This window comes from Leguminivora glycinivorella, chromosome 3 (assembly GCF_023078275.1).
Source record: "Leguminivora glycinivorella isolate SPB_JAAS2020 chromosome 3, LegGlyc_1.1, whole genome shotgun sequence".
NCBI classification, from domain to species: domain Eukaryota; kingdom Metazoa; phylum Arthropoda; class Insecta; order Lepidoptera; family Tortricidae; genus Leguminivora; species Leguminivora glycinivorella.
In genome coordinates, this window is record NC_062973.1 from 11,365,933 (window position 1) to 11,381,383 (window position 15,451).

Genomic DNA, 15,451 nt, shown 5'->3' on the forward strand with positions numbered 1-15,451 from the left:
ATAGTAAAGTTTACTTGAGTAAATGGTGAAAGATTTCAAAGTCAAGGTTAGTGCGTAATTTGCTGTTGTTTCACAAATGTTTATCCATTTATTTGTGTTGGGAATCGTTCTCGAGAAAATTTCTATACAAAATAATGTTTAATACTCGTAAAAAAAAGCTTTGTCGTATATAATGTAAGTATTCGCTCTTATGACTCTAGATTGGTTGTGTTGATAAATTAAAACACGACTGAAGAAAGTGTAAATCGACACGAGTTACAAATTCCTTATTCACACGTGTATCGTCAGGGGCGGCTCACTCCGCGATTCTATCGCCGCGCTACAAGTACATCCTGGCGGCCGCGAGTTCGCGGCCTACTCAGGGGTGGCGCGCGTTCTCACGGAATGCACGTTCGAAATTTCTATTGTTACTTTACGTCGCGAGGTTTTTTTAAGCGATGTTCGCGTGTGGAATGGCTAATAATACTTAGTTAAATAGACATATTGAATAAAATAAATACCATAAGACATTCTTACTTAGATCTACTACTGATTAAGTCCCACGGAAAAGTTCAATAAGGCTTGTGATGTTGGAACTTGAACAAAAATATATAAATACAGTATATAAACCTAGAAAGTACCCAAGACTTGAATATAATAGTATAACATTTTATCTGAGTATTAATTCGTTTGGATCCATTGGTAACCCTATCACCGGACGCCGCGCACGTGCGGCTAGTTTCTTTGTAAGAATTTTGTAGGTATTTAAAAAGGCGGCATTTCGTGAACATCAAAGCAGTGGGCCTTCTGTACTTGTACTATTATATATTCTGTGGTATCGTACGACGTTTTACAGATCATAGAGCCCTTTGAAGTTTCGACCTGATAAGTGATGTCATACTTTGCGAACTGCGGAAGAAAAGCACTATAAGGACCTACTGTAAATACAGACAATCCACATGAGCTAGGTATTCCCGATGAACTACAGTATAGGGTTCTTCAAAAAAGGAGTGTACAAGTTTCTAATGGGTCGGCAACGCGCACGTGACATCCCTTGAGTTGCAGGCGTCCATAGGTTACGGTGACCGCTTTCCATCAGGCGGGCCGTATACCTGTTTGCCACCGACGTAGTATAAAAAAAATCTAGGTAGGAAAATAGAAAATAAAATTTCGAAAACATTTCCCTGACATTTAAAATGAAATATTTTAAGCGGATAAACCATGTTTTTAATTAGCCTTTACAAGGAACTAAAGAATATTGTGTATACCTTTGTAAGAAAAGAATTGCTGCGGGAATCCAATAGTGCACAAAGAACAAAAGGTAGTGGGGGAGATTTAATCACAACTGAATCCACGAGAGACTGTTGGTTAGCGGTAATCGTGATCAAAATACGGGTAGTTGTATGTAGGTACTTATTGCTAGAGGAGTGGTCATGGTCAATAGTACTTAGAACTGAAGCTTAGTACTGAACCGAAGTACGATTGACCACTACGTAAGTGCGTATTGTCATTATCAATTAATTATCCGAAATAGCCCCTGTACCTTACATATTAAATTCGTTAAGTTTTTAATAAAATAATTTTAAATTTCATAGAAAGATCAATATACACAGAAAGGTATCTCGAATCCAATTCCGAATATTGCGGAAGGTGTCCAAAAGTTATTTAATAAAGGAGAATACAATTTCCCGACTCCATCAAATATTGAAGCAATCACTTTTTTTCATTCAAATACATGGCTTTTGCGTTTTTTTGTATTTACAAGTCATTTTTAAAATTGAGTTTGTATTTAAACCTAAGTCTGACTATAGAATTGTAGTGACAATCGTGACAATAGATGTCGCTACGAGTAGGTGGCTATCGAAATGCAGCCTGGCTGATCGCATCACTGCAGAAGAACGATAGGAAAACCTAACTATAGCTAAGCGTTTATGAAAATAAAAATGAAAATGAAATATTTATTTTTCAAGTAGGCATATTACAATGCGCATATGAACGTCAAATAAAGCTACAAATAAAGCTACGCCGGCTCTAACCCTACGCCTCAGCCTCGAGAAGATTTCAGTCCCCCCTCAGTTTACGAAGCGTAAATTAGTTACGAGATTTTCAAGCGTTCTTCCTCAAAATGAGTTAATTCGGCTGGCCATTTCTCTACTTGTTGCCTTTAAGCCGGCTTTTGATATCAGATTTCAAAGCTAAGTCGCCATAAGACGATTACGTAAAATGGCGTGATTATTCAAATCGTTAAAATTTGTCAACGCAAACAAATCATTTGAGCAACCAAAGCTTTCAAGCTAACGATTTTATGGGCTACAAATGTTGAAGACGATTTAGATGAAAACAAGTAAGAAGTATACCTACTGCTCGACATGGTAATGCTCAATATGTAGACTACAGTCTTCTGTTCGGTACATTTGTTAACAATGACTTGAGATCGAAAGTAGCATCTAGTGGTACACTGACGAGCATTGGTACTTTCACCTACCGTACCTTATAGTGTTTTTAATAACCCCCGACGTAAAAACGACGGGTGTTATAAGTTTGACGTGTCTGTCTGTCTGTCTGTCTGTCTATCTGTCTATCTGTCTGTCTGTCTATCAGTTTGTCTGTCTGTGTGTGTGTCTGTCTGTGGCATCGTAGCTCCCGAACGGATGAACCGATTTAGATTTAGTTTGTTATGTCTGAAAGCTTAGTTAGTTGGGAGTGTTCTTAGCTATGTTTTATGAAAATCGGTCCACTACGTCGCGGTCAGGGGTTTTTTCAAAATTTTAATTTTGTGGCTATTATAAGGTGCTTTGCTTTGCCAAGTCTAAAGACAAAAATTGGCTTAAAATGGGCAGCAACCTCTATTATAATTTACTTTTACTTTATTAAAAAAAAGTAAGTAGTGAATTTTGCGTTAAATTTATTTGGTTTTTATTTAACAACATTGAACTTAATTTAAAAAAAATATTACCCATTGTTTGAACCGAGAGTGATTTGGTATTTTTAATTGGTGATCAAATTAAAATAATGAATACATATATTTTGCAATATTATCTTACTTATTACTATTCTCAAAACATAGCCAAGTCTCATCTCACGTTGCTCACAGATTTTAAACTTGTCTTAAACAAAAGAATACGAAAGAGCCAGCATGAGATGAGGTTGATGAACAAGGGAATGATAATTTAACGACACGACGACGATAAAAGAAACCCCTCAAATTTCATCTCGGACGGATAATGAGCAATAAGTGTAAACTGCTCTAACAAGCAACTCAATGAAGAAAATCGGTGTCGGTGAACTTCAGTAATAAAGACTTTCTGAAAAAACATACGGTTAGAAATTCGCTAGCTTTGTTGCAACTCTCCTATATACGATTTTCAGCTATGCTCGTCCTGCCCAATGTACTTAATTAAAGACGTATACCTACTCAAGTTTTGCAAGTTCTAAGGAATTAAAAATTAGGAAAAAAAGGCTTAGTTTATACTGAACATTATTATTTTTCATTTAATTAATACGTGACATTAAATAATTAGGTTTAGAATTCAATGGCTCAAACTGTACAATTGTACATGGTGGGCAAGACGAGGCTATACTTATGATTATTCTGCAGGGTTAACAAATTATTAGCGCAACACTATTTCGCTGGGACATAGAAGGACGGGTATAGTCTATCTCGAAACGACATAATCTCGCACTAAACATGTGCTGCCTCTGCTGATAAATTATACATTTTTCAAAAAAGACAAATTGTATAGAGAATCGATAAAAAGCAAAAGATAAAACAAGTAGCGTAAGCAGACGCAGCACGCAAATTGTTATACAGGAAGATTTTCACCACCCCCTTTCTTCCCGTGGGCGTCGTAGTAGAAGTCGACTGTGACGCAGCCTGTAACCTGTCACTGCAACCTGTTACTGCAATGTCACAATTTGGATTTCTTTCAACGCCTTTTTACCAAGACTAGCACTGAAACTTAGTAGCTCATGTGCTCTGCCTACCCCTTTATGGGATACAGGCGTGATTATATGTATGTATGTAGGTTAAATACCGGGGTATCACATATCACAATCGGATTGTAGCTCAAAGCGACCACTAGTGGTTATCCGTTGCTCCAATAAAAGCAGATTCAATTTAACGGCAATAAAATGAAAAGTACCGATCAAGTGGATAAGCTTTCCAAGGAAGGACTCTGGAGTTATTCGGACTTAGTTGATTGTTTTGTCTTCAATTTGTCTTTATTGTTCTGAAGATGAATAATAAAATAGCATGTTTAAAAATATGCTGTTAGTAGTAAAGCAAAATATTATCAATGATAATTTTTTTCGACGAGTCTCAACAACATAACCTGTAAAATAAACATCTTTCTTTTTAATTTGCTTGGACGAATTTTAAGAAAGAATTTTAACGAAGGTAAGTACTATGTGAATTACACGTACAAAATTTAATCCCACCGGATTCTCTTCTAGAATTTTTCGCATAAAACTACGAACAACAAGTAAATCAATATCAATATTAGTTACAAATGTAGTATGAAAATCTTTTCCTTCGTAAATATTCTTACGGAAACGTACGAACGTGTCATGCTATTTCAGTCAGTGTCAGAATAAGACGTACTGTCACTGTCTGAATTAGCATGACTTACGAACGATTCCGTAATAATACGAAGGAAAATTTCGCACTACATGTAGCTCTTTATAGAAATATACAAAACGCTAACAATCCACCGTATAAAACCTATCGTCTATCAGAATTCACAAATCCCACTGCCAACCCCCGTCATATATGGAGCTACGAAGATATTGAGTTACTATCCGAATGAATGCACATGTTAGATGGCTCGACGGCCGGCTCATACACATAATAATTATCACACACCCATCGAATGACGTCATAACTTTTATGTAGGTCCCAAGTGCCAAGCTCGATACTATTAAACAGAGTTATGGATGCATCCATCACTGTTCGCCTGCATAGGGAATGAGGTTAGGTAAAGGAAGGTGCGGTATTTGTGCTAATAAGCTAATGTACAGGAATAACAAACGACGAGCATGAACGTAAAACGTGATGTTCTGTTTCTTTACAAAGTTTCTTATGTATCAATTTGTTGTAATTTATTTCGGTTTATTTTCAAATAGAAGATTATTGATGAAAGTAGCGTGCTGAGATGATAACTGGTATATCTCAATTTAATTCTGTTTATATTTACGATTAAAATATTTCTATTCTATACATATAAATGAGAGTTGGTTTTATCGAAGAAGACCTAGGCTTATACGCTTATATAACTACAGTATACTTTTAATTCAATTTGGCTTATACCCAACGCAAAGCAAACTAAATAGATTTACAAAATATTCCTTTCACAGATTTAGTTTAATTGTAAATTAAGCTTTCTAATTTTTTTCTATTTTATATATTTTGTACCTGATTTATCGAAATAAATATTTGTAAGAAATCATCACTGGCCACGTCATCTATTGGCTATTGCAGATGATTGTTGCAGCGTCTAGTAAATCATGTGTTGAGGGGAGGTTCATAGCAACGTCTTCGGTGGCTAAAGAGACTACCAGAAAGGCATTTGGAATTTAATTCTACATAATAATCCCATAACACGGACCATATCGAAAATCTTCAGCAGTCGCACTGTAATTTTCTGTTCCACGAGTAACATGAAATGTTGTAATTACTGGACTGAAATGAAAGATTCGCTTTGAGTTGAAAGTTTTTAACTTGCTAGTGGTTTTAGACTTTTATGCAAGAAAAGCATTTAACTGGGTCTCATTAGAGGATATTACTGAATTATGAGATGATATAATTCAATAGATCGATCAACGTACGTTTGAAAAAAAAAACAATCACTATTCATTAAATGGATGTAGGTAAGCGAGAATTAAAAGTGTTGCAAACGAGTAAGATTTTACTATGAGTTTAACATGGTTTAACTAAAAAATTACCTATGAAATCGTAGTTGAGCATTTCTTTTTTTTTTCGCCACTTTTATGAAATGTGATATTTTTGAAAAAAAATATGCTATTTCTACTCAGAATCACTGGCTTTTTCAATCCTAAGATTAAAAAAATTGTCCCATACGATTTTTTCTTATTTTGTTACCATTTTCTGTACATGTTGTGTGGGGTAACAAAAGAGGAAAGTAACAAAAATGTATGGAAATTCTGGGACACTTATTGTCTCCCAGTGAGATTGAAATGAAAGTACTCGTGATTCTGAGTACAACTGACCTAAAATTCCCTTAAAGAATCAGAATAAAAAAAAGGCAAAAAAAGAAATGCTCAGTTAAGAATCTCTTAGGACTCGTATGTCCAAATATTTATCGTTTTTCAAAACCAACAGTCTACTTATCCCAAAAGGTTACGAAATAGGTATACTCGGTGCCAACCTATATTTTCTTAAGTATAACACAATATTTGCGTGTGGAACGTGCGTGTAGAATGTTCGCTCATACCCGTCCTTAATCCCTGAACAAAAAAATGCCGTTCACGTATACCTACGTAACATGAGAAGAATGTTAGCATTTTTCTGTTATAATCCATCATTCAATTGGCAGTGAGTTCGCGGCATGTAGGCGATCTGAGAGACGGAGCTCCGAATCAAGCGTGAAATTAAAAAAGTTCCATATTCCTCTGGTATTTATGAGCGCTTGAGTGCACTAGCGCGCTAGTGCTCGTTCCTTGTTGAGCCACCGCCACCGCACAACTGTATCTAGTCCGAAACATTCTACGTGGTTGGAATTACAAACTATTTATAATTGTATGGTGTTGAGTGGTGACGGGTTCCCCGTGTGGTGACGGGTTAAGAATTTCACCAACCCCTTTCTTCCCGTGGGTGTCGTAGAAGTCGACTGTGGGATATGGGTTAAATTGTGGCGTAGGCGAGAGGCTGGCAACCTGTCACTGCATTGTCACAATTTGGATTTCTTTCAACCCTTTTTGCCAAGAGTGGCACTGAAACTTAGTAGTTCATGTGCTCTGCCTACCCCTTTATGAGATACAGGCGTGATTATATGTATATATGTATGTATGTTATAATTGTATAACAACCGATAAAATTTAATAAGATAACATAAATATAAATATTGGGGGACACCTTAATACACAGATCAACCTAACCCCAAACTAAGCAAAGCTTGTACTATCGGTGTTAGGCGACGATATACTTACTTATATAGATAAATATATGTATATATATATATATATAATATATATATATTTATATATATATACAATAAAAATATCCATGACTCAGGAAAAAATATCTGTGCTCATCACACAAATAGATGCCCTTACTGGGATTCGAACCCAGGACCGCGGCTAAGCAGGCAGGGTCACTACGCGCTAGGCCAGACCGGTCGTCACAAAAGAAGCAGCGTTGCATGGTAGCTAAAGAGGAAAATAAAAAGTGAGATAAGTTGGCAACGATTTTTAAAGCCTGGCTGGTGTCAATGTTATTTGAAATATAAAAATTCAGTGAAATTATGACGTTGACTTACTTAACCCTTGCAAAGGTGGGAGCTATCGATATATAAAATCGTTGCCTGACTCTAGCAGCTGTCATTTATCTCGAATTTTAAACCATAATTATGACCAGCGTAAATGAAATTAAAATTGTGCATGAGGAAATGCCAACAACTACAACGAATTCCTTCTTCGCGGGGGCTGCAGATGTAGGTAACTAAACGAATAGGTATAAGTAAATTTTATTACATTAGTGAGTACTAGGCAAAGAACTTAGGTCAAATAGTTGCCTTAAGATGTCGCCGTTTTCTTCCCCATTTGGGTCAAAAACTCGCTTTTATTGGCCATCAGAAACCCAGGAGTCCAGTGGGTCTGCTCCATTACCGCATCGTTAAATCCAAATTGCGCTGCGACCTCTCTCTGCTCGGCTAGCTCTAATGGATAAGGGGACTAGGTTTAAAATGAGCGCCATTTGAACCCGCTCTAATATATTACTTTTACTACCCGTTATAAACTAGGAATCTGAAGAAAAAAAACTTGGTTTTTCATCAGTAAAGTAAAGCACTATCGATATAAGTACCTACAGGATAATTATATTATCTCGAAGTTTTACAGCTTTCTTAATCTCTTCTTAGTACATGGAAACTAAAAGTGTAATAAATCTGTTATATATCCTCCTTTTATCTTCTCCAGCTGAGGCTTGTCTCTTATCCCGGCATCGTTTATCATAGTTCTCATTTTCTACCATCTTGTAATTATTTATTTTTCCGAATGTTATTTTATAAACTTGAATATATATTCCCTCAGTATCCATGCCCACTTATCGATTACCAAATTCAATGGTTAAAAGATGACTTGGAATTCTTAAGATTGCGACTTAAAAAGAAAATTAATTTGGAGCCCTGCCTGCGGTATCAGATTGGGTGGATATTTTAATCCAGTTCGTCCTTTGGCTTTTCATTTTATAGAAACCTCTCTCAAGTATTATGTACACAGTCAAAGGGCACATTTGAGACGACATTCGTTAAAAACCGCGTTTGCAACATTTTTATGATGCATTCATACGGCGCACTGTACTGTTAGACATACGAGTATCATATTAATTACACACGTAATAGCTGTTCCGAATAGCTATAAGAATTACGATTAAAAATGCATGAGTCAAGTAATTTTACAAGTGGATTTTATAAGATGCATATGTCTTTTCATAATATAAAATGTATGTATTCAGTAGGTATAATACCTTACCTTATACCTCTTCAAATCGCACATTACACAAAGACGATCAGGACACAACAATTTTTTTTTATTTGCACTGTTCTGTAGAAATACAAGAACGCTAATTATTAGCGGATGTATTTTTTTTCTTAGCTACCTGCGCAAAAAGCCATGATTATACAATAGAATAACTAATTAGATCAATAGCAAATCTGACTACACAAACATTTATAGCATATTGTCATATACAGAGTGGGGCCTGTAACAAAGGCGAAGAGGCTTAACTGTAGGCTATTCTCCTTATACTGATCAACATTTGTTCAGTGACTTTTAAAAAACTTGTCTTTAAATTTTTATTTTTATCACCCAAAATAAATATTTCTTCAATGTAGGCCATTATTGTTGTTCATTGAGTCTGTCTGACACAACGTCAACTGACAACAATAATTCGCGTACATTGACCTCTTAGAAAAAACTTTCATTTTGTATGAAAAATTAAAAATTTAAAGACTTCATAATTTTTAAAAGTCACTGAACAAATGTTGATCAGTATAAGGAGAATAGCCTACAGTTCAATTCTTCGCCTTTGTTACAGGCCCCACTCTGTATACTTTTCTGGATTTCGCCTAGTGTCAGAGTTATTGAAAAAAAGAAATCTTATTGTTTCAATACATAAGGCTTTCTTAACGGCGCTGATGCCATTATGGAGAATAGTCTCACTATCCTCATTGATAGATAATATGTCAAAAAGTGAGATGTAAAACCTTTCGAAAAAGAGTTTTTTTTGCCAGTTTTATGAATACCGTTTACTTTTTAAAGACTGTATCGTTAAGTATGAAGACAACTTTGAGTAGCCGTATTTATTTGCTATTATATTTTTTTCTTATAACAAGCCATGGGCTTAATAAGGCACATAATAAGGTACACATTTTGTCCTAGAAACTCGACGTAAAGCATATGGTTTAGACAGTATTGACTTAATCCTCCCGAGTACCAATTACGATTCCGGACAAATGCTACTAGAAAATTCACAAAGTGCGTAAAAGACGATACGATTGCGAAAAAAAATTGTATGGTGCGAACCTCAACGACACATGATCCACAAAGTAGAATATCTGGACATAGTCTAGCCACTGTTATTTAAAAAAAATATAGTTCAGGATCTGTGTATGGCGGCCATTTAGAGAATGTAGCATGGTGCTTACTCTAACTCCGACTTTGATGTCGAATTTGACTATCATACATTGTTTATATCGATCTGGTTTAAGCACTGTTCAAACACCATGAATGTCAATTAGACTTTGGCCTATGGCTAATTTTTTTATCTGTTTCTCTCATCCTGCTAGCATCAAAAATTTACGGCAATCCGGAACGTTGCTCAAAATTGCGTTTTTTTTTAAATTATATAAATTCGCCGCATTTATTCTACAAGTACCCAATTGGAAAAATCATGAAGAGGACTCTTAAAGAATATATTTTGGCAGCACATTAACCTTTGTTTGTTGAAATCGTACAAAGAGTCATTGAAATATTCTCAAATTAAGCCAGATAGGGGTTGTCCGAAATTTATTTGCTAGACCTTAATGAAAGTACCATAAAGTCCCTAAAATAAAAAAAATATCAGACCTTCTTATATCAAATAGTACTTACCAATACCTTAAGATCATACTCTCAGAACATAATAATACAAAATTATGCACATGTCAACATTTAGACGAGGTTTGTTTTGTCCTTATACTTAACGATACAGTCCTTATATTAAAATACATTCAAAAATAGTAAAACAATACAAAATATCCTCAATTGGCAAGTATTAACATTAATACAGTAGGAGGTAGGGCATAGCGAATGATATTCCGCTTTGTGTGGTAGGGCACAGCACAGCGGATATCGTCTCGTTCGAATCTAGAGCAGAGCCCAACTGGGGTAGTACCTCCGCCTTACAGAAGACCGCAGCCAAATAGCACTAGACCCTACTCATAGTGTTGTGTTCCTGTCGGTGAGTAAGGTTGCCAGAGCTCAACGAGGGTGCGGTGTGCTGATGACGGGAGGACTTACGGAACTAACTTGTTCCGTTTATTGTCCTTTGAGTCGTCGGCAACCCGAACCCTCCTTGGAACTTGTACACTCCTTTTTGCTGTGCACTTAACACAGCAAAAGGGAATGTACAAGTTTCTAATGGGGTGGCAACGCGCATGTGACACTGTTTGAGTTGCAGGCGTCCATAGGTTACGGTGACCGCTTTACATCAGGCGGGCCATATACTTGTTTGCCACCGACGTAGTATAAAAAAAAAGTATTCATTTTTTTTCTTTCTTTAGGCCTCAGAAATGCGTGGTTATAATCTCTCGCAACGCTCACGGGCACCGTGTGTAGCTTATCTGAGGCTTAAAAAATATATAACTATCCCACACAAAGCTTTTTTCTGGATTTCACATGAACTTATTACGAATGCAAATTGAATTTTTCATGATAGTTTCTCTGTAGTATACATTTTATCTTTAGTTGTGACATTTAGAGTCATTTTTGTATTTGTACTTTTTATATTTAGTGTAGTTCTTAGTTGTAATTCGACATTTAGAGACCTTCTACATCTCTAATTAATTGTAGTAGAGTTATACTTTAGTTAGAACTTAGAATTAGTAGTACTTATCAATTGTAATTTCAATTCAATATTAAATATTTTCTAAATATGTACATGTGACGTGTAAAAGTGCCCCTGTGGCCTATTTGCTGAATAAATTATTTTGATTTTTTGATTTTTCTGGAAAGCTAACTGGTATTGATATTTTCACAAAGGATATTTAGATTATATTGATTTAAACTAACACGATTTGCACTCATAATATAAATGTAAATGTAAGTGTTTACGCGATTAAGTCCCGTTTTGTTCTAAAATTATGATAATTAGATTACTTGGTACGTAGACAAATATAAAATATTTATATCTACTTATATTTAAAATACTGTCATAATCTTTTTAAAATAGGCATCCATTGCACGGACTAAATACGAGTACATTGTCCGTACAATGGAAGCATAATATTCTAAAATGAAAGTAACTTTCCGAGAAATAGAAAACTTGTACCTACATGTGTACTGTAATTAACCTGTATTCAAGCGAAAACTCCGCCTAACCTCTCATTTTAAACAATGCTTTATGTTTATTTTATCAAAAAAGCACCCCTACCCTTTCAAAGCATCCTTATACCAAGAACCTAAATATAATATACTAAATATATTAGGTAAGTACTTATAAGGTATTTTATATATTACGTCGGTGGCAAATAAGCATGCAAAGAGGGAAGTCATAACTTGTGTCGATTTAAAACACTTCTCTCGGTCCGTGTTATTATGTCGCCACTAGTTTAGAATTTTCTTTATCAAGTGAGGACTTGTACAGTAATTTTAATAACAAACCTACCGTGACACACTAACATATTAAACATGTAAAATCGGGTAAGTATAGTAATGTGTAAATACAATACGATTACATAGGTATTTTTTTTAAATTATAAATGGGCTTACTCTTGGCCACAGACTAGCCAAAGGCAAATACGTGGCCTACGATGGAGTGAGCTCGCCCAGAAGATACCTGTTCACCCTTGATTTGAAGGTTGCCAGGTTATAATATATGAGCTCGGAAATATAGCCGCCGACAAGGAATTCAATTCCTTTATCTACACAAAGGCAAATCCCCTAATAAATATATTTTATTCCAAAACGATATTTTCACGCTAATAAAACACCATTTTATCTCATAATTAATGTCCCGTGAACTTTGAAGTTTAAGGTGGCTCGCTTTCCATACAAAAAACATCTACCATTTATTTAGTCACCGCACACTACAACTAAATAAAAATATGCGCATACATCTACTATACATTATCCATTGTCGCAGTATTGAACGAAATACATTGTTTCATACAGAAATCATGGACAAATCCATGTGAATTTTTTATTAATTTTACGAAAATGTGCGTACCAAATTTTGTGTACAGACACAGAGCCGTCATATTTCGCGCATTTTTAGTTGACATTGTCATCAGTGACACTTGGCTCTTGACATGTAATTATTTAAAGATATTGGTTTACTTAACTCAAGCAGACTCAGAAATAATGACGTATTTTGTCAATAAAGATACATATCGTGTATTTCGACACTGCTAGTGTAAATCGAAATGGCGTCACGGTCAAATGCATTGACTATGAAACAGGAGATCTAGAGTTCGATTCCAGAGTCTTTTTTAATCATTTGAACTTTTTTTTAGATTTATTAAGTTTTTTTTTAATTTTTTAATAGAATAAATATTCTATTAAAAAAGACTCTTACTATATTTCTTTCCTATTTTTTATTTTCATACAAAAATACAATACAATCTTTATTATGCCTTTGTTGATAAAATAAAATATTACACGTCTGGTATAATACATTATACATAGGTCAAAGTGTGGGCATAGTATTAGTAATGTATTGCATTTACTGAGCTGGTTGACCTACGTTATTGTTGTGTGAATGTTTTTCTTCAACAACTAAATGGTTATATACAAGAATATGGGTAGCTTTTGCACATTTGTAATTTTTCCTCAGTCACCCGTTGACCACGAACGCTGTAAAAGTGTTCGAAACATCGGGATGAATTTTAAACTCATTATACGCGATTTAATCCGTTTTTATAGTTTTTATTTCATGAGTAACTATCGCGGTAACTGAAGACAATATTAACTAAATGGTTACAAATAACAATTATCATCAAATTATCATCAATATAATCTGGTCCAGGCAGGCAATTATGGTCACGCGATAAATGATAAAACATCTGGCCGTCCCTATAATCGCACTTACTAATAGTGCGACAGGGACGGCCTGATATTTTATCGTCTATCGCGCGACCATGCTTCCCGTGCTGTACTAGCTTTAGCCCGCGGCTTCGCTTGCGTTAGAAAGAGACAAAAGTAGCATATGTCACTCTCCATCCCTTCAACTATTTCCACTTAAAAACATGTCAATCCGTCGCTCCGTTTGGCCGTGAAAGACGGACAAACAAACAAACACATATTATCTTTGGTGAAACAACGAATTCTTCCACTTCAGATTATAGAGTAACCAGCTTTTCCCATTTATAATAAACTAGCTTTTGACCGCGGCTTCGCTCGCGTAAGAAAGAGACAAAAAGTAGCCTATGTCACTCTCCATCCCTTCAACTAAATCCCCTTAAATAATCACGTCAATTCGTCGCTCCGGTTTTGCCGTGAAAGACGGACAAACAAACAGACACACACCCTTTCCCATTTGTAATATTAGTATGGATTTGACATTATTATTTATATTTAAATAATTATATAATATGTATAGCCCAATTTCGTCGGTAACAGCGTGTTATGTAATGGCGTCGTTGGGAAACAATCGTCTGTCACGCCGTGAAGGTGCGTTCGATTCCCAGGATTCTATAAACTTTTTGTATTTTTTGGATATAAATTTCGTTTTTTTTATTGACCGAGCAAGAATGGAGAGCCGAAGGTATCAATTTTATCTTAGAGAACATATTGATTTTTTTATTGTCATTTTGATTTTCTATTTATTAAGTTGAGATATAAAACACAACTTTTAATACCCTCGCTAAATATAATATTTTATCGAAATCACTCCTTAGATAAAAAAAGTCCACTTGAGTTTTTAAAGCATTACGTTACTCAGTTAACTATTGCATTTTCATTTACTAATTTAAGATTTCAAAAGCGATTTGAATACCCTTGCTCCATCGAAAATAAACAATTAGAAAAAAAAATCATTCGGATCGTAGTTTAGAAACTAAAATTTATCTATACTTTTTGGAATTTTTTAAAATATCAGATTAGGATAATTATGTTAGAAATTCTGAATTCGACGAACCCAAAATTATTACCATGTAAGATAATAGGTTTTTAATCTTTTTTGTGGAAAACGCTCAGTAACTACTGTACGAGTACATATACATTTATGTATAATAATAAAACAAAAAATAGTGTCACATAGTGTTGTGTTCCTGCCGGTGAGTAAGGCTGCCAGAGCTCAACGAGGGTGCGGGGTGCTGACGACGGGAGGACTTACGGAACTAATTTGTTCTGTCTATTGTCCTTTGAGTCGTCGGCAACCCAAACCCTCCTTTGAACTTGTACACTCCTTTTTGCTGTGCATACGCAGCAAAGGGAAGTGTACAAGTTTCTAATGGGGCGGCAACGCGCATGCGACACTCTTCGAGTTGCAGGCGTCCATAGGTTACGGTGACCGCTTTCCATCAGGCGGACCGTATGCTTGTTTGCCACCGACGTAGTATTAAAAAAAAAAAAGAGAAAAAGTCCTGGATTCGAACCCAGTACTTCCATGCAAATCATGCGATGGCACGTATTTACCGCAAGGCTATTTAAACAAGCTGTCGCCGCGTGAAATTATCGACTATAAGGAATACAAAAACACTGTTTGTATGTGTGAGTGGTACTTAAAAATAGTGTAAAATAGTAAATTTATTTACATTATGGGGATTAACGTTACAATGAGAAGTTCAATGTTTGTTGTAATACGTGAATTTTAATATTAAATGTTCGCGAAGCATAATTGAAAGTATATAAATGCCTGTACGACTCCACAAAAAAAATAAGACTGGTAATTTGCAGATTAACGCCATCTAACGCAGCCTGAGCTTCGGGTAACCTAGGCGAGCCACCTTAACATTATTGTCACCCGCATAAATAAAGTTGTAAAGTAATGCAAGGTGAGTGGTTTTAGATGGTGTATTAAGCGGGAACGCGAGTCGTA

General features: G+C 35.4%; 1 protein-coding gene across 1 annotated transcript in view; it reads right to left on the bottom strand.

Annotated features, from left to right (window-relative positions):
- LOC125224638 overlaps positions 1–15,451 on the bottom strand; it is a 225,140-nt gene that overhangs the window by 40,436 nt on the left and 169,253 nt on the right. The window lies entirely within an intron of this gene.